General features: G+C 49.7%; 2 long non-coding RNA genes across 3 annotated transcripts; one reads left to right on the top strand and one right to left on the bottom strand.

Moving 5' to 3' along the window:
* Positions 1-71: 71 nt before the first annotated feature.
* LOC132646342 (uncharacterized) lies at positions 72-19029 on the top strand. Its single transcript, XR_009584521.1, has 3 exons — positions 72-467; positions 5873-6011; positions 18311-19029. It is a non-coding gene; the product is annotated as an uncharacterized LOC132646342 (long non-coding RNA).
* On the bottom strand, positions 7170-17195 carry LOC132646343 (uncharacterized). 2 transcript variants are annotated; one of them, XR_009584523.1, is made up of 4 exons: positions 17104-17195; positions 15217-15272; positions 10246-10399; positions 7170-7545 (listed from the first exon to the last, which is right to left on the bottom strand). It is a non-coding gene; the product is annotated as an uncharacterized LOC132646343 (long non-coding RNA). The 2 variants fall into 2 exon arrangements; XR_009584522.1 differs by lacking the exon at positions 10246-10399.
* Positions 19030-19985: the final 956 nt, after the last annotated feature.

The raw sequence follows: 19985 nt of genomic DNA, 5'->3' as shown, positions 1-19985 counted from the left end.
GGGGGCGGGGTGGGGGGGCGAGGGCGCGATATCCCGCCCCTGGGGAAGCCTGGGAGAGGGGCGGGCGCGCCGGCCTGAAGGAAAAGCCCTGAGGACCTGGAAGATGGAGGAGGCCGCAGCGGCCGAGGGGCGGGGACCCTCGCCTCCTCCTGCGGGGTCACCTTGGCCAGGGCCCCGCGGCCCTGGGCAGCGGGGAAGGCGGTAGGAATGCCTCCCCGAAGGCCCCGATTTCCCCTCCCAGCGCAGTTCCAGGAACGCGCAGGCGGAGGCCTTTTCTGATTCTGACAGGTTCGAGGCCACCCTCTGCATTTCCAGCTCTGCCTTGTCTTCAGCCTTAATTCCCTCCCGGTAAAATAGGCAGGAGGCCTGGCCCTAACCAATCCGGGATTCCGATAGCTTGGTGACAGCTGCCGAGACAACCTGGGCCCCCCAGCCTGAGCGCCACCGGGTCACCGCACTTGTGGGCAGTAAGTTCAATGAGTTTTCATGGCCACTGAGACGTGGATACGGGTCGGTGACGCTTGCACACCGAAGCTAAGCCATTTTCCACCTCTCCCGAGAAGCTCAGACTTGTGCTCTTTGGTGTTTCCTCTGGGCGATTCCTGAGTCCGCGCCTAGTCACTTTTTACCTGTCTTCTGCCTAGGGACAAATCTCGGTTCAAAAAGACAGGACTTGAGCACAGGAAACAAACGAAAAGGCGCTTCAGAGTCAGCATCCCCAGTAGGTGAGGCACTGACTCTGGGCTTGAATTGTGTTTCATTCGGGCGTTTGATGCCTCGGTCTCAGAGACACTTCAAGGCTGGCGCTTGATCACAGGGCTTCCCCATCAGCGGGCACCGCTCTTGGCACACGCTCCCGATCTGATGCGCAGGTAGGCGCATAACGGGTGCTCCTGACATGGAGAACAGACGCACACGTAGTCAGTGCTCCTAACTGATCATGTAGTCCTGATGGGTGCTCGTTATATTTTGAACGAAGACACATAACAGGTGCTTAGGATCTTTAAATACATATAAGGGATTTAGGAAGGACGGTTCACTAGGAGCAGAAGCCCTAAGGCAGGGACAAGGTTGCTCCCGTCAACCCCACTTCCCATGTGTGGATGATGTCGCGGTGCTGCTAGGTTAAACATTAGCTGGCAGATGGACCCGGGGAAGGCCAGCTCCGGGACCTACAGCTTCCAGGAGGGGGCTGTTAAGGGCCGACTCTCTGGATTGCTGCCATAGCCTAACATCACAAGAGTCGGAGGGAGGCGAAGGGCTGCAAAGCGCCCCCTCCCGGCGTCTTGAATCTGCTAATCAGCCTTCTGTTAATCCAGCCCCAGTGCGGTATCTGAGCCAGGCTGACTGGAGTCCTGAGGGACATCGGTAGTAAAAAACTGGACGACTAGTATACACCTATTTATTTAGAAGAAAAAGGAAAAAAAATCGTATTGAGGATCTGGGGATACAGCTCAGCAGTGCACCAGCGTTCCTAGGTTCAATCCCTGATACCAGAAAAATAAAAAGTAGCAAGTGCTGCTAGGACAACAGGCGCAGTAATTTTACAGACAAAAGGCCAACAACCCCAGATGAGGGAGACTTGGCCCAAAGAAACTTCACCTTCAGAACTCAGACCCAGGATCCTAAGGCTGGGATGGTAAATAATAATGATGCCTCCTCTCTGAGGATCTGGGAACATGGGATAAACAAAATTTGGATGTTTTTGCAAACCAACAGGATTAAAGAAAGAAGCCTGGAATCCCACCACTGGGAAGAGCACAAGTTGGAAGTCAGCTTGAATTACATAGGGAATTCCAGGGCAGCCTGAGCTACATACAAAGTGAGATTTTTTTTTTAAGATTTATTATTTATTTATTTATTATGTATACAATGTTCTGCCAGCATGTACACCTGCACAACAGAAGAGAGCACCAGATCTCATTATAGATGATTGTGAGCCACCATATGGTTGCTGGGAATTGAACTCAGGACCTTTGGAAGAGCAGCCAGTGCTCTTAGCCTCTGAGCCATCTCTCCAGCCCCCAAAGTGAGATCTTATCGTCAGCATTTAAGAGATAAAAAAAAAAAAATCTAAACCAGCCTGGTTTACATAGCAAGTCGCAGGACAGCCAGGCATAGAATGACCCTGTCTCAAAAAGACAAAAAGAGACAAAACTAAGTAAATACATAAGTAAATAAAAGAGAGTGAAGACAGACTTTGAAACTAGGTGTGAGAGTAGTTTAGGTCTCAATCCCAGCAGCAGTTAATAGGCTGAGGCAGGGAGCCTAGATTTAAGGCTGGCTAGGTATACAAGATTCTGTCTCATCTGGGCTTGGTGGCACAGGCCTTTGATCCCAGCGCTCAGGGAGGAAGAGGCAGGTGGATCTCACTCTGAAGACCAGGCTGGCCTTGAACTCACAAAGATTCTTCTGCCACTGCCTCCCAAAGCACCGGGAATAAAAGTGTGCGTCACCACTGCCAGTGATAGCCAGAGTTTTACAAGCTAGTAGGAGGCTGGTTCCAAATGATTCCAAAGCCTGCATTTAAACCCATGACCTCCCCAGAGCATCAGCTGTCTGGAAAGGTAGGGGAACAAAAAGGTCAGGTGGGTTTTCTTGGACTTCTTCGGAGAAAACAATGGGTGAAGAGAGCCCTTCCTCTCTAAGTCTCTTGGTGGTGGGCCTCTCCTCCCTCAGAGCCCTTCTCTGAGCAGGCATCCTTCTATGTGTGCCAAGGATGTGAACGGAGGATGGTTTTCCCTAGTAGATGGTAATCCCCCGAGGGAGGACTCAGTGACATTGCTCCGCGTTTTCCCTTGTGGGGGAAGTAAATGCCGTCCAAATATGACTGGTTGATGTATCTGAAGGCTGAATTTGGTGGCCTAATCCTTTACAACACCATGTATTGAATGGGAGTGTAGTGAAATGGCACAATACTTGTTAGTATCAGAAAATATAAATCACAAAACTCCATGTATCGAACTTGTCTTCTGTTCACTTCCATTCAATAGATACTTATTAAGGTCTTTTTTGTTGTTTTTTGCTTGTTAGTTTTTTTGGGTTGTTTGAAACATAGTTTCTCTATGTAGCCTTGGCTGTCCTAGACTCCCTTTACAGACTAGGCTGGCCTCAAACTCATAGCGATCCTTCTGCCTTTGCCTCCCAAGTGCTGGGATTAAAGGCCCGAACCAGCACTGCCCCGATTGCTTGTTAGTTTTTTTGAAACAGGGTCTCACTGTGCGGCCCTAGCTGATCTGAATTTGTTTTGTAGCACCAGGCTGGCCTTGAAATCACAGAGAGGTATGGATAGCTCTCTCAGTGGTTAGGAGCACTCCTTGCTCTTGAAGACGACTCAGGTTCAGTTCTCAGCACCCACACCTAAGTGGCTCACCAACATCTGCAGCTCCAGCTGAGGCAGATCCAGTGCCCTCTTCTGACTTCCACAGGCACTAGGTGGTGTACATCCATGCAGGCCGAACACTCGTGAACATAAAAAACAAAGTAACTTTAAAAAATTTCAGCACCTTTTTTTTGAGACAGGTTTTCTTTGTGTATCCTTGGCTGTGCTAGAACTTGCTGTGTAGACCAGGCTGGACTCAAACTCACAGAGATCCACCTGCCTCAGTACCAGCAAGCCACTGCCTGGCTTGTTTGGTTGGTTGGTAAATAAATAAATCTAAAAAAAAAAAAAAAAAAAAAAAAAAAAACCTCAGAGATCTGACTCTGCTTTCCAGGTGCTAAGATCAAAGGCTTGTGATACCATACCTGGCTAGTAAGCTCTTATGAGTCCATTTGCTGTTTATTGAAGGCTAGTGGTATGTACTGGGCTAGGCAACCCCACCCATGCCTTTAAGGATATCACTGAGTCTAGGGGGACCTCTTACCTGTCACACCCCCATTTTTGCTCATGGTCATCATGTACATCTTCCCACTTCAGGGAGGGTGTCATATACACTACAGGAACTCAATGACTGGTTCTTCAGTTAACACACAGGGTTAGGTCCATAAAGAAATCATAGGCAGGGGGCTGGAGAAGGATCAGAAGTTAAGAGCACTGTCTGCTCTTCCAGAGGTCCTGAGTTCAATTCCCAGCAACCATACGGTGGCTTATAACTATGAGATCTGGTGCCCTCTTCTGGTGTGCAGGCATATATATAGTCAGAACATTCTATACAAAGTGAAGGAAGAAGAAAGAAAGAAGGAAGGAAGGAAGGAAGGAGGAAAGAGAAAAGAAGGAGGAATCAGAGACATAGAGAAGATTCTGTCTTTTCAGAGCCTGGGGCAGAGTGTAAAAGATGGGAAAACATAATGAGTCTTGATCTCAGTGGTAATATGTTTTCCTAGCATTGGCAAGGCCTAATTCTAGCCCTAGCTCCTCCAAAAAGAATTGAAAGGTTGGTGTAAAGGCAGGCAGATGAGAAGTTCAAGGTCATCTGAGGCTATACAATAACTTTGGGCTAGCCTGGCATATAAAATCCATATAAGTGCTAGAGAGATGGCTCGGCAGTTAAGATCTCTTGCTGCTGTTATAGAAGCTCTGGGGTCCATTCCCAGCACCCACATGGTGGACCACGGCCATCCAGTTCCAGGGGCACCAAGCATGCACCTGGTACACGTACATACAAGCAGGTACAGCAGGAATACTCATGAACTAAAACAAACTGACGAAAATGAGCCTTTAGGCTTATGTGGCAAAGCCAGGTGTAGTGGCATGGACCTTTAATATCAACACTCAGAAGCAGGTAGATCTCTGTAAGCTTGAATAAAACGGGAGACAGCCAGGCGGTGGTGGAGAAAAAGAAGAAGAAAAAAAAAGTGACTGTAGCCAATCTCTGCCTTGCGCAGCCTCACTCCTGACCTGTGGAGCATCAGTCCGTGGGATCCGGGACTGCAGGGTGCTCAGGGGGACGCTCCTGGGAAAGGCTTCCCCCAGTGTGGCTGGAAGAGAAAAGGAAGCAAATGGTAGCTATTGTTACTCCCAAAGCACGTTGGGCAGGGCCTGGGTAAAAGGAGCGATAGGAGGAATGAGAGCGGATAACTTGTTAACCTTGAGCCATGGGCAACGTGAGCAGTGAGCAACACTCCGGCAATCTGCTGGCTGGTGCTGGCCCTGTGGAGAGTCCAGGGCTGGGGCTGCCTGTGGGTGGGGTGTTTATTCTGGAAGTGGCCCTGGTTGTTCCTCACACTACGATCCCGGAGAAAAAGCAGGCCTAGAGTGAGAATTAAGGCCCACCCTGGGCCTGGTGATCCAGTGCAGAGGCGTCTGCATACAGGGCCAGGAGGAAATGTCCAGGACGCTTACCCCTAGCACCTGGCTAGGTCCGGCAGATTCAGAGCACACGCTCAGACAAAGCTGTGTCCTGAAGAGCCTCAAGGGCTCACGTTTCAGAAGCTGAGACTAGGTCCTGGATGCTCCAGGAGAACTAACACTGCAAGTAGGAATATCCACACGGGCTACTCCACCCTTAGAGAAGCCCCCGGCTGGATTCTCTCAGGAGTCTGGCTTCACGGACAAGCAACCCATGCAGTCACATTGAGCTGGCACACCGAAGTGACAGAATGCCTGGCGGTCCCCAGGGCCCGTGTTTTCATTTTGCCCAAGAAGCCTTGGTGCTTTGGCTTCCCCGGGACGTAACGTCTTCCTCACACACGTGAGCACTGAGACAGCTTGCCCCTTGGCTACACACAGCAAGACAGGAGGGCCTTGGGGAAAGCCTCAGTTATGAAGTGGGTGGGTGGTAGAGGAGCAAGCATCAGCTGGCACCTGGGAAGGTCCGCTGCATCATCTCTCCAAATCTCGGCTGTCCCTGAGCTTTTCGTGTGCGAACACTGTACCTCCGTGAAAGAGTGGAGTTTTTAAATGTAATTTTTGACGTCGTCTTGTTGACAGGTTTAAACGGTAGTTCATCTGGAGGTCACGGGGCCTGACAAGAAATACCTGCTCAGAAAATTAGAACTGCTATGTATCGAAGGGAGAATCCGGTCGAAGGTCTAGCTCAGTGGCAGAATGCTGGCCCAGCATACTTGAGGTACCGGGTTTGAAACCTACCCCCTGAAAAAAGGAAAAGAAGGCCCAACTACACGCACCCCCTCGTTCCTACCGACCTTTCCCAGGGGAGAGGAGCCATCCCTTCCCTGGCCCCTTTGCTCCTTCCCTCGCAGGGAGGAGACCCCACAGACACACCCTGAAGCAGGGACGACCGGCGGAGGAGCGGCCGCGACACATTTTTGAGTCGTGACCAAGTGGAAACTCCCTCCCCAAAGCGGAAGCCGGGGGCGCCCCACTGGGGCCAGAGCCTCCGCCGGGGCGGGATCCCAGGCCGGGGGCGGGGCACTGAGGGCGTTCTGGCCCCGCCCCCATCGCCTTATAAATATGAATGAAGCTACTGGGCGGAAGTGCAAACGTACCCCAGCCCTGCTGGCTCCGCCCGCACCGCGGGAGACGCGGATCTGGGGGTGTGGCTCCCCTCAGGCGCCCCGCCCCTCCGGCCCGTGAGGGGCCTCCTTCCGGCCGGGAGCGCCCGGGAGGTGACCTCGCGGGTGTTCTCCGCTGCCTGGCGCGGGGAGGAGCTCGCGGCTGTCCGTAGGTGTGGCGGAGCTTTGTCCCGCTGTCCTTCCCTTGACACCCTTCAGTACCCAGAGTCTGGCTTGCGGGAGAGGCCGTAAGCGTTCCTTCTTTCGGCACCGGCGTAGAAAGAATTGCCCCGTCTTCCTGAGGCTTTGGTTCGGTTGCAGTAAGCCACCGCCCAACAAAGTAAAGGCAGTAGGCCGTCAGAGGAGAACACGAAGACGAACGGGAGTAGCTGAGAAGGTGACCAAGACCTGAGGGAGGGGCTTAGAGAGGTAGCTCAGTGGTAAAATACTATCCAGTACCACATAAAAGCCGGGCTTGCGTGCCTATGAGCCACTCTAGAAAGTGGAGGCAGGAACACCAGGATTCAAGGTCAGTCTAGCTACACTGCGATTGTGAGGGCAACGCGGACCTCAAAAAGACCGAAAGGAAGCAGAGGAACAGTCGGTCTGAATGCATTCAGTCGAGGATGCCGCCTGGTGTGGCTGGAGTGGAGGAAAAGAATGCAGTTACGATGATAACAGCTTGTAATTTTGTGCAGGTGACATATTAAGTATTTCAGTTTTTTGGTTTATTTTTATTTTTATTTATCAGGACAGCTGAAAGTACGTGGTCTCTCCTGTTACCTGGGAGGAAATCAGGCTCGGGAAGGTTACACAGCTTGGCAGACAGGCATTGGTAACAGATTGAGGGCTGTCTTGCCTGCCTGAACCGTATGTGGAGACCAGACTTGGATGACCTTGACCAGAGAGACCCTCAGTGCTGGTGCTGGTCCTCCTTTCTGCCGGTGCTAGATTGAGAGCAGAGACTGTAGGACCTCAGAGGTGAAGGATGGGCAGGCAGACCTTTGCTTCTGTGAACCAGTCAGCTGTAATGCGCACCTACATGGAACCAAGGGTATGCTGAGCCATCATGATGTCTTCTTCGGGGAGATGCTTTTGTCTGGAAAGCGCTTGTCACCTCTCCAGGGATATGCAGTCAGGTACAAGTAGCTTTGGGGAGAGAGGGCAGAAAGGTGGGAGTCTTCAGAGGGTGTGGGTGAATGGTCTGTGGGGCTCAATGTCCTAGCCCATTAACAAAGGCAGTGTCCCCAGGCAGGCTGTGTCTTATGCCAGTAACTGAAGAACAGGTGGATCATCCGGACTGCCCTCACAGCCTGAGAGGTTAAATCACTTAGAAAACCCAAGGACTCAGTGCTGGCTGCCCCTGGGAGGTGGGAAAGGCCTGCATTGCTGATGGCCCCTTACAGTGGACATGGAAAAAAGCACCTTCCTGCTGTGCCCTATCTGGGGCCTTGTCTAGGTCACCCCTTCCCCAGTGTGTTACCCCTTAAGCTTGGGCAACTTGGCCCCTTAGGCTCTAGTGTGAAATGTGGCTGTTAGGAGCCCGGCCTCGCCCTCAGTTTGAGGACTGTTACACGCACCTCGGCCTGGTGTCTCTAAGAAAACTGAGATACTGGTGCGAAAGGACCACAGTGGAACTCCTTATCAGGCCCTTTTGGTAAGAAGACTTCGAGATGGACTATGATTCTTCTGAGAGGGTATAAAGAGACAAGGATGGGATTCGAATCCAAATTTGACACTAGAGTATAAGTAAGATGGTTACTTTAAAAATGGCTTCCTTGATGGAACTAGAAAAGAGCATCCTGAGTGAGGTCACACAGACCCAGAAAGACACATATGGTATACACTCACTTATAAGTGAGTTTTAGACATATAGTACAGGATAGACACAGTACAATGCACAGACCCCAAGAAGGTAAGTCCAGTGGTCATCTTAGGCTTCATGTGAGCCCACTAGTTAGCAGAATGGGGGATATCTCTGACACAGACTCTGATGGGACTTTCCTACAAGCCAAAGGGGAGGAAGACAAACTGTTAGTCCTCATATGAATAGATGAGCTGGGGTGTCTGGGTAGGAGGGCTCCCCTATTCAGAAGAATAGAGGAGAGGGGAGGCAGGAGGGAGGGACCTATGACCAAGATAAAAAAAAAATCACTTCCTTAAATAAATCTTTCAAAAATGGGGGGGGGGTGCACACTAGAGAGATGGCTCAGAGGTTTAAAGCACTGGCTGTTCTTCCAAAGGTCCTGAGTTCAATTCCCAGCAACCATAAGGTGGCTCACAACCATCTATAGTGAGATTTGGTGCCCTCTTCTGGTGTGCTTTATAAATAATAAATACATAAATCTTAAAAAGAAGGAAAAAAAATGCTTCCTCCAAAACACACTAGAGGTGGCTCAGATGATAGGTTGGGCACAGTGACCACAGGCAAGGAAGTCACTTTCTAGTCTCTTTCTTTTCTTCGTCTCCAGGTGTAGGTGGGGTCAGAGGCACCTTAGGGGACAGCTGGTGGTGTCATCCAGTTAGAGGTTGGGTCTGGGCTCCTTCTTTGCTGGACACATTGGGCTCTTGAGACACTTCTGCTTACCTAGGTTTTGAACTACTGGAGCCACTGTTTGAGTCACTGACCAGGTGCTCATCGAGAATGGGATAACAGGCTACTTACAGACCCTGTCTCAAAAGACCAAACAAACAAAAGGGAGTGGGACACTAGGAGCTAGAGGGATGGCTAAGAGGTTAAGCGTTCCGGCTGCTCTTCTGTATATGGATGATTCCCAGCACCTACCTGGCAGCTCCTAGCTGTCTACAGTTCAGTTTCAGGGGATCTAACACATTCTGGCCTCTGAGTTTGCCAGGAATGCACGTGGTGCACAGGCATACGTGCAGGCAAAGCACCCATACACAGAAAATAAAGGCAAATAAGCATTTTAAAAGAAGGAAGCTGGGCGGTGGCGTAAACCTTTAATCCCAGCACTCGGAGGGCAGAGGCAGGCAGCAGATCGCTGTGAGTTCTAGGCCAGCCTGGTCTACAGAGCAAGTTCCAGGACAACCAGGGCTACACAGAGAAACCACCTGTCTCAAAAGACTGAAAAAAGGAGACTGTAATGCCAGGAATGGAGGAGGCAGGGATCCCTTGCCAGCCCACAAGGGGCTCAAGAAGAGAGAAAGGTAGAATGGGATAAGCTGCGGGGAGGGTGGGAGCCAGATCAATCGAGATATTGATAGCACTTGGATCTCTACACTGGGGAGTAGACAGATCCAGGGAGCTTGCTGCCTAGGCAGCCTAACCTACTTGGCAAGCTCCAGGTCATCAAGAGACCCAAAAACCAAGGTGGGCCAACAGGATGATAAGGTGCTCACTGCTAAGCCAGGAGACCTCAGTTCAATCCCTGGAACCTAAAAGGTAGGAGGTGAGAACGGAGCCCACACTCTGTTCTCCTGCATCCAGGGCGTGCATTCACATGCACCCCATATATATGATAAATGAGTGTATAAAATACACTTGAGGTTGACCTCTGGCCTCTACACAAGTAAACACACACGTCACTGAGGCTTATAAAAATTAAAGAGACCATTCAGACTCCCTGCTTTGAGGGAAACAAGAAGGCTTGTTGGTTCCATGAGAAGGTTACCAAGAATCGAGCAAACTGAGGAGGATAAGGCCTTTGTACAAAGATCATTCCGGAAGACTTCCATCACCCTCCCTTTACCGTAACTCTGTCATCTGTCTCTGCCAGTTTCTTCCTTCTGTAGCTCTTTCCACCCTTGGAATTCTTTTCTGTCTATGGACTTGATTTTTTTCTGACTCTCGTTCCACTGAGCTCTGTGAAGTAAGAGGCTCGTCTTTACCTTGTTCTCCACACAGAAGGTGCTCAGTTAGTATGTGTTGAGTAAACCTGCAAGCTCACATGAATTGATGATGCTGGAGGTGGGTCATCCAAGTAGCTCAGGGAGTCTCCAGCATCAGTGGCTTTCCGTGTATTCCAGTGCCAATGGAATGTCTCTGGAAAGGAAACCCAAAGCCTGGTCTGGCAGAGGAGAGGAGGCAAAGGGGAGGGGAGCGAGGCTGCCGGGTTAGCAGAGGAATACTGAAGCCCAGGCTGCCTCAGGCGTGTACCCTGCCTCTGCACCCTTGGAATGTGGCTGATTCACTTGTGCCTCTGCTGGGGCCACTGCCTTGGATCAGACATCTGGAAGCTAAGTTCCAGGAGGAGAAAGGATTTCTGCAAGAGATACCAGCCGTGAAGGTCAACAGAACAAAGGAACTGCTTTAGAAGAGCTGTGCTAGGCTGTTGACCCCAGGAGGGTCTGGGTAAGACCTAGTTCTTGCCCTTGTCCCAGCCCCAAGCTACTCTTCCAGGCTCTATCAGGATAACCTGGGGTCCCGACAGCAGGTTATGCCTGAGTTAAAAAGTCTCATTACCTAAGGATTTTGCAGTGCAGGAGCCAAAAAAGGACTGGCTTCCTCATTTGCCTTGATCTCCTGCCAGCACTTCCAAAAAGGAGGTCATGACATCACAGGTCTGCAGCTTTCAATGCATTCCAGCAAGACCCCAGACTGGCTCTCCTTAGCTTGAGTCGACTCCTAATTCATCTCTAAAGGGGTCTCCAAGACTGCTGGGGGTGGGGAGGAAATCAGAAGCTCACCTTGGCACAAAAGCCTGCAAGCACAAGAAAGTGGGAGTAGGACCCTTGATGAGTGACACAAAACTCTGCTAGCTGCTGCCAGGAACTGGCTGTAGGAGCATGTGCCAGCACTGTGCCCTAAGCTCTTTGCAGCGCACTCTCCCCTCCGTGGCATCTCCTGGGATGCTCTTCAGGACTGTGCATCCAGATCTCCTGCCACTTGCCTGGTCCAGAGGAGACAGTGACACTGCCGTTCAGTTCTCTTTCCCTGGCTTAGGCTCTACACGGTCTGCAAGGACATGCTTCTGTCCTGGAGAGCACATGCTCCCAAGAGCCAGCCCTCTTTCTCTTATTTATTAATTTGCCGAATGTGTATGGTGTTCTGTCTGCATGTATGTTTTTGCACCACGTGTGAGCCTGTTGTCCTAGATAAGCCAGGTGTTGGATCCCAAGCCGCAGGGATCAAAGGCCTGGGGCTTGGGAGATCCCTTTCAGCTCCGGCTCACCTAGGTTCTACCTGGGGGAGGGGCCCTGTTTTTGTTTTTGTTTTTTTAAGATTTATGTATTTATTATTTATACAGTACTCAGCCTGCATATGTGCCTGCATGCCAGAAGAGGGCACCAGATCTGATTACAGATGGTTGTGAGCCACCATGTGGTTGCTGGGAATTGAACTCAGGGCCTTTGGAAGAACAGCCAGTGCTCTTAACCTCTTGAGCCATCTCTCCAGCCCCCGCCCCAGCTCTTCTAAGAAGCAGCTGCTCCAGCCCCTTCTATATCAGATGCATGTGTGGTCATTTAATATCGGAGGGTCACTGAGTCAGCATTCAGGCAGTCTCTGCCTTCTCTCCTGTTCACCTGGTGGGTGCTGGTAGGTCAGAAGAGGGAGGCTGGTCCAGGGCCTGGGACTTCTCCAAAGAGGAGACTCCTTACAGAGCCTCTTGGATGCCAAGGAAAGCATCTAAAGCCAAAAGGAGCAAAAAGGGCGGGCCTCTTCTGAGTTATTTATTTATTTATTTTTCTGTTTGAATTAGCATACTAAAGAATAGGCTTTTCTGTTCTACTGTTTCTGTACCCTTGAAGCAGAGCACCTCCTAGAACTTGCTGAAGGTAGATAGAGTGTTAGAAGGAGCAGGCTGTCTCGGTCTCATTGACTTTCTTTTCTGAGTGGCTGGAGAGATGGTTCATTGGCTAAGGCTTAGCACCTGCTGCTCTTGCAGAAAACTGTGGGTTCTCAGCACCTGAAGGATGGCTTGCAAGCATCGGAACTCCAGTTCCAGGATATCTGACTTCCACTTTGGCCTCCACAGGTACCAGGGACACGTGTGGTGCATATACACACATAAAGATAAAACACTCATTCATAAAATGAATTGGATACATCTTGTAAAAAATTAAATGTATGGTTGTGTGTGCACATGAGTGCAGGGGCTCAAAGGCATTTGTTCTCCTGCAGTTGGAGTTTCAGGCAGTTGTGATTCACTGGAGATGGATGCTAGAAAGGGAATTCGAGTCCTTGGTAGAGCAGCACTCACTCTCAACCCTTGGTCATCTCCACAGCCCGTCTGGGCTCTGTGGTTTTTCCCTCTTGCTAGCCCTTCTCCTGTCACCTCTCAGAGCTGCCCAGGTGTGTGATGCTAGCTTTTCCCACATCCCACCCAGGCTCTTTCTTTTCCTCAGGAAAGTCTTTCTAGAACCATCCACACTTATACTTAATATCATCTCCATTGTTGGCCATGGGCTCACTTTGCCTGTTTGGACCTTAATGGGGGCATCCCCAAGCAAAGCAAAATGCAAACAATTTAAAATGGGAGAAAAGGGAGCTTGGAAGATGGCTCAATGGAGAAGGACACTTCTGTGTAATTACTATGGAGTTAACTTAGAGAGAAAATTGCTGGGCACACTTAGGAGAGACTGCTTTGATAGGGTTATTTGAAGTGGGAAGATGCACCCAAATGTGGATGGAGCCTTCAGTTGTGAGCTCAGACAATAGGAGGGATGTAAGAGAAAAGGCTTTGATTTTTTGCTTCATTGCCTTCGTGTGTGTGTGTGTGTGTGTGTGTGTGTGTGTGTGTGTATGAGAGAGAGAGATCATCTGTTTCATGGTCAGTGCTACCACATTCTATTACTGACATCAGAACTCATCTTCTTTGGGCTACCAACATGGACTAAAAACCAGCGGCTCTCCAGGAATCCGCAGGGCTTGTAGTACCAAGTTTGGACTACTGAGGCATCCAGCCTCATGAATTGAGCAGCTATGGGATTCTTAGCCTCTTCAGTATGAAGACTGGAAAGGTCTTGATGGCACACACCCTTAATCCCGGCACTCGGGAGGCAGAGGCAGGCAGATCTCTGTTAGTTTGAGGTAAGCCTGGTATATAGATCCAGTTCCAGGACAGCCAGGGCTACAAAGAGAAAACCTGTCTAAACATAAACAAACAAAGTAGGTCTACCTGCTGATGGATGCCTGTAATCCACTGTCAGCAGAGGACCAAGTCAAGGCTTCCTGAGCCACACAGCCAATTCAAGGTTGACCTGAATAATCCAGCAAGACCCTGACTTAAAAAGTGGTTCAGGGCTGGGCAGTGGTGGCGACATACCTTTCATCACAGCACTTGAGAGGCAGAGGCTGGGGATTTGGAAATATAGCTCCATAGCGATAAAGAACAAACTTGAGGCCTTTCGGGTCAGTCCCCAGGAGAGAGGGGAGAGCGAGAACATGCTAGTCATCCACAGTGCTTTGGAAGCTGATGCAAGGGGGTTCAAGCTCAAGATCAGGCTGGGCTGTATAGTGAGCTCTTGATTCAAGAAGCCTCAAGAATCCAGCCTGGGAGGACTGGGGACTGAGAGGTTCAGGCTTGCTTAGTGTGCTCAAAGCCTGGGCTTCCGTCCCTAGTAGCACTGTCACCGCCGCCACAGCAGCAGCAGCAACAACAAAGCAACCCCCCACAAAAAAAGAAAAAAACAAAGGAAAGAAAATGAAAATAAAGAATTTATATACTATAAAACTCCTTTTCAGTGTGTACAAATCAGTGGCCATTAGTGTCTTTATGTAGTCATAACAACAGCCACCACTGTCTAATTTCAAGGTATTTTCATCCACCAAAGAAACCTTGTATCCACTTAGCAGTCACTCCACATTCTTCTTTCCTCCCAGCCCCTGGCAGCTACCACAGTACTTTCTGCCTTATTATTATTATTATTATTATTATTATTATTATTATTATTTTAAGCAGGGCTTTGTAGCTCCTTCTTGGCCTAAAGACCAGTCTGGCCCAGAACTCAGAGATCCACCTCTGTCTCCTGAATATTGCTGCTGCTGGTGCCTGCCTTCCATCCCAGCCCTTGGGAGGCAGAGGCAGGTGGATCTCTGAGTTTGAGGCCAGCCTGGTTTACAGAGAGACTTCCAGGACAGCCAGGGCTACACAGAGAAACCCTGTCTCAAAAACAAAACAAAACAAGAAAGCTTGTTTGTTCACAGCAACCTTAAAGTTTAGCCACTGTCAACTCTCCTAATTACAGACAAGGAAGAAAGTAATACAAGGTCGCATAGCTGGGCCAGCCATTGGAGTTGAGATTGTCCGGTTCACCATGGCTGTGATGCCTATGAAGGCGTTTCTGGTTGTTTTCAACACTCTTTGGCGAGTGCTATACCACAGTGAATGTCACTGATGTTTCATACTGGGCCATCTAAACTCGGACTTTAGAAATATCTATGATCTCTATAGATGGATGCCTGTCACCTGCTCAGAAGTGATCTGTCAGGCTGGGGATATTGCTCAGCACAACTCAAACTCAGTTGTTTAGTGTGCATAGATCAAACCTAAGGTTTGATCTTCAGCACTGCACAAACTTGGTGTGAGGGTCCACACCTCTAGACCCTTGCCAAGTGGAGACAGAAGAATGAGAAATTGACTACATAGGGAGTTTCAGGCCAACCTGGGATTCATGATAACCTGTCTAAAAGGATAAAAATTAAAATAAAGTACTTGCTGCCCCAGGGGACACATAAGGGGGCAAGGGGTCCCTCTTGCTGCTCGGGAGTTTTCTCCCCAGGTCTTAGGCCAGGCTTTTCCCAACTTCCTCTAGAATTTAGAGTCTAGATGCTGCTCTCAGCCCTTAAGGACAAATGCTGGGCCCTTCTGCTTGTCACTGGCCACTTCTTCAGGGTTTCTGTGTTTCAAAAGAACTTACCTTTCTGGATTCCGCTCGTAGACCTGTGCTTCCCCTGCAGGTAGGTATGGGTCCATCTGTCAAAGAAGCCCAATCTCAAGTCAGTTTTGCCAGCTGTCTGGCTGTGTGGTGTTCAGTTTCTGAACTTCGGTTTCCTACCTGTAAACTGGGGGTCATAAGAACAATCTCTGCTCACAGGGTGGCTTCAGGATTAGCTGGGAGAACAGAGAAAAATGTTCAACTGTGCCTAGCACCTTGTTCAGCGTCTAGTTCAGTGGTTCTCAACCTGTGGGTTGCAATCCCTTTGGAAAACCTCTATCTCTAAAAATATTTACATTATGGTTCATAATGGTAGCAAAATTACAGTTAGAAAGTAGCAACAAAAATAATTTTATGGTTGGGGATCACCACAACACGAGGAACTGTATTAAGGGGTTGCAGCATTATGAAGCACTGTTACAGTTGATTCTTTATTCATGTCCAGCGTCCTTGTGTGTGCCAGCACACAGGGGCCTCCAGGCTGGGTTTGAGGTCAGAACCCTTGAGTCTTGTAGGAAACACAGCCCATTGTCCCTGTTACAGAGCTGCAGTATGGAACCTTCCACCTACGGACAACAGGGTTGGGTACTGGCCACAACCGTGAACTATCCTGAGTGGACGCTGTAGACACTGTCTTGAGGCAGGGCAGCCAGCTGTGTGCAACAGCCTGCACCAAGGAAGCGAGGCTCAGCCTGTACTGGCTCCTGCCAGGGAAACCCTCCTCCTCCAGCTCTCCTCTCAGCCTTTCCCAGCTCTGCCCCTGGTGTCCAACTTCTCACATTTCAGCTTCTGAGTTACTGGCCTCACACAGCTACTGCTGCTGTTACTGCAGCAGACAGAAGTTAACTCTTGATGTGCTGGTTGCAGTGCCAGCTCCTCCAGGCACAAGCAGCAGGGACCCAAAGGCAGGAGGGCTACAGCCATGCTAATATCAGTCTCTGCCTTTGCACTCCTGCCCAGCCTCTTCTCAGTGGCTCATCTTGCCTCCCTCTTCCCCATTGGCCAGAACTCCAGGATATTGACTTTTGGATCATATACGCCATCTTGCACTTTATTTGTTTTGTTTTGAGACAGGGTTTCTCTGTGTAGCCCTGGCTCTTCTAGAATTCACTCTGTAGACCAGGCTGGCCTTGAACTCAGATATCCACCTGCCTCTGCCTCCCGAGTGTTGGAGTTAAAGGTGTGCGCCACCACTGCCTGGCTCATACTTTATCTTTAATTTCACACATGGTGATGACTTTCTTTCCATATACCTCAATGCACCCAGCTGGACTCTGACACCTCTGACCAGGGCTGGGTCACCAGCACCAGGTGAGCCCTTGATCAGACGCCACTGTGGAAGGTGTTTTTCAGGGCATCTCACAGAGCAATAAAGGAGCCTGAAAGGACCTAGGCTTTGGCGCTGATCAGCTGAAACAATGACAGTCAGTTGCTGGAATCTGGTATTAGGACTTGGATTATGATTCAAAGGTGAAGTAAGAAAAGGGGCCAGAGTAGTATTGGGGACACAGGTGTTTGCCCAAATGCTGCAGCCTCCATACCTAAATGCCTCCCAGGAGGCGAGGTGTTGGGGGGGGGTGTCAAGCCTGTCCCTCCCCAGAAAAAGCATCTCCTGGTTCTCTGGCTCTCTCTCCCACCTTGAAATCCAGGGCTGACTTAGCATGAGAGGAACCCTGTCCCTTTTCCAGCCTGACCAGTTCCTGATCATTCTGTTCCAGTCACCAAGGGAACTTGACAGACCAAGGGTGTCACTCAGTGTTGTAAGGTACTTGCCTAACATGAGCAAAACTATGGGTTCCTCCTCAGCACTGGAGGAGAAAAGGGAAGAAAAGGAAAGAAAAGGGACTCGGCACTCCACTGGCTCCCTACCTTTGTACACACCATGAAAGGACAGCAGGCAGCATCCTCACCCAGTTTTCTCCTGGGCTGCTTGGCTCCCTAGCTTTCTTTTGAATTCCAACACCTCCCCTTCTGGTTTCCTGTGGGCCTCCTCGGCCCTCTCCAGCCACACCCCACTGGCTCCTTGACTAACTTCCTCTTACATGAACCAGAATGAAGGTGCCTTCCTGCTTCACTCACAGTGAGAGGGCCCAGCTGGGTGTCAGGTGCCTCAGTACTGACAGAGGCTTAACCGCTGATGTTGATTTCTGAGTCTGTGATATATACGTATTTTCAGCTCCTGGTCCACCTGTTGGGTTTCTTTTCCTTTGTTTGGAGTGAGGGCACAGGGTCTTAAGGTAGCTCAGGCTGGCCTTGAACTCAAGATCTCTCTGCCTCAGCTTCCCAAGGTTTGGATGTATCATTACACCGTGTCCTAGTAGAATTATTGTAGTTGCACCTGCTCCACCTGCTTGCTGAGAATCAACCGAGGAGGCAGTTACAGCAGCTCCTGTCTGAACCAGGAACACTGTAGCGTGCAGCTGTAAACTGGATGGTTAAAAAGGGGGGTACTTAAGGTGGCGCAGCCCAAGCACCTGCTTGCATCGCCTCTTGGTACACCGAGAAGCAGAGACATCCCCAAGGGGAAAAATAGCTAAGGGAGGGAGCTTGGAGTAAGGGGAGAGGCTAAATGTTCCAAAGAAGGATCGGCAGGGTATGGCTGACAGAACTAAGCGCAGTAACCATGGCAGAAGTTAAGACACAGATGAGTGGCAGCTATCTTCAGTGGCTGGCGTGGAAGGTCTAGGTTATGACCAAAGCTAGATGGGGGTAAATATACAGAGGTCAGGACCTTGAGGGCCTTTTGTCAAGCTGGGTACTACGTAGATATGAAGGGCTCTGGGGGTGCCAGGGGGGTCTACCCTAGTATGAATGTTTTGCCCTACTTGTTCCTGGGTTGCTTGTCCACAAGGTGGCATGTGTCCTAGGCGCCCTCTAGTGGTTTGGGGTCTCAGCTTTGTTGGGCCAGGTGATAGATATATTGAGGCATTGGATTTGCTCCTAACCCTAGCAGGGACATTTGAACCTTGTTCCACCCATGTCACTGGGTCCTTTCCCAGACATTGATGTTTTTGTTCTATAAGTCTCATTCTCATTCTAATAATTGGTGTCCACTCTTTTTGTTTTGCTTTTCTAGACAAAGTCTCTACAGCGTCTGTGCTTTCTGAGAACGTGCTGTACACAGCTGTACCAGACTGGCCTTGAACTTACGGAGATCTGCCTTCCTCTGCCTCCTTAGTGCTGGGATTAAAGATGTGTGCTGGCTGGTGTCCATTCTTTACACACAGCAGATTCTGGTTCCCCACAGAGCATACCAGGGTTTCACTGGCCCATGCCCCACCCCTACTCCTGTTCCTAGTGTGTGTATGTACAAGAAAAGTCTTCAGATTGAAGCAAGGGACTCAGTCCTGCTGGGTTCAGTCTTGCTGGGAATATATACTCCGACAAACGCATGTTAGGGGAGAAAGGGCTGATTTTATTCCACAATACTAAGTCATAGCCAACCAGAATGGAGGAGTTGAGGTGACGCTGCTAGCCACACTGCAGAGAGCAGAGAGAACTGGGATTAACTCATGTACGCTAGGTTCAGCTCATCTGCTCTTCTTTTATGGCCCAGTACCTGCCCAGGGGACAGTGCTGCCCACTTTTACACTGCGAGTTCTAGTTTGCTTTCTGTTACTATAATAAACATCATGACCAAAAACAGCTTGGAGAAGAAGGTTTTATTGGGATGGAGAGATGGCTCAGAGGCTAAGAGCACTGGCTGTTCTTCCAAAGGTCCTGAGTTCAATTCCCAGCAACTGCATGGTGGCTTATAACCATCTATAGGTGCCATCTTCTGGCCTGCTGGCTTACAGGCAGGCAGAATACTGTGTAAATAATAAATAAATAAATAAATAAATCTGAAAGAAGAAAGGGTTTATTTCAGTGTATCCAGTCAAAATCCATGATTGAAGGAAGTTAGGTCAGGAGGCAGGAACCACACAGCAAGGATGCTTCCAGGCCTGTTCTCTCACATGCTCAGCTACCCTTCCTATACAGCCTCAGGAACACACTGCCCAGGGGACAAGATCCTCCCACAGCAATTAGCAATCAAAGTAATGCTCCACAAATATGCCCACAGACCAACCGATTAAGACGATAATCCAATAGAGTCTCCCTCAGAGAACTCTGGGCAGCATCAAGTTGACTGAAGATAGGACTGGGTTTTCCCACATCACTTAATGGAATCATGACAATGCCAAACAGATACCTACTGGCCAACCTGATCTACACTGTCCCTCACTGAGATTTCCTTCCCAGGTGACTCTAGGTTCTGTCAAGATAGAAATTACAACAAGAACAACAACAACAAAAAGAAATTACAACGAACCACGAATCACTACAGACCCGCCTCCAGCTTGCTGTATGTCCTTAGAAGTCTCTTAATTTGCGGTTTCTTTTTCAGGTCCCCACTCTGTGTAACATGTAACAGAATATCTATGTTCCCCAGTGACCCTCACGGATGCTTCTCCTTCATTTGTGAAACAGCATCTCAGTATGTACAGGGTGGTCTTAAACTCCCTATGTTGCCCAGGCTGTTCTAGAACTCAAGATCTGATCCATCTGTATCAGCCTCACAGGCCCTGGGATCACAGATATGTGCTACCACACCTCCTAGCCCCTCATCTTGTTTTGCCACCCTAGGCCAATGTGGGTGAACTGTGGTTCTGTGCCCCCTGTGATTGGTGACCTAATCATTTGGTGGACTAATCCTGAAAGTGCTCCTTTCAGGGTTTCAAACCTTCCTGTGTTTGGGGAAGAGGAAGTAA

Source organism: Meriones unguiculatus, chromosome 11, assembly GCF_030254825.1.
Source record: "Meriones unguiculatus strain TT.TT164.6M chromosome 11, Bangor_MerUng_6.1, whole genome shotgun sequence".
Taxonomy (NCBI): Eukaryota; Metazoa; Chordata; class Mammalia; order Rodentia; family Muridae; genus Meriones; species Meriones unguiculatus.
The sequence above is the reverse complement of the archived record's forward strand: the minus strand, read 5'-3'. Positions and strand labels throughout refer to the sequence as shown.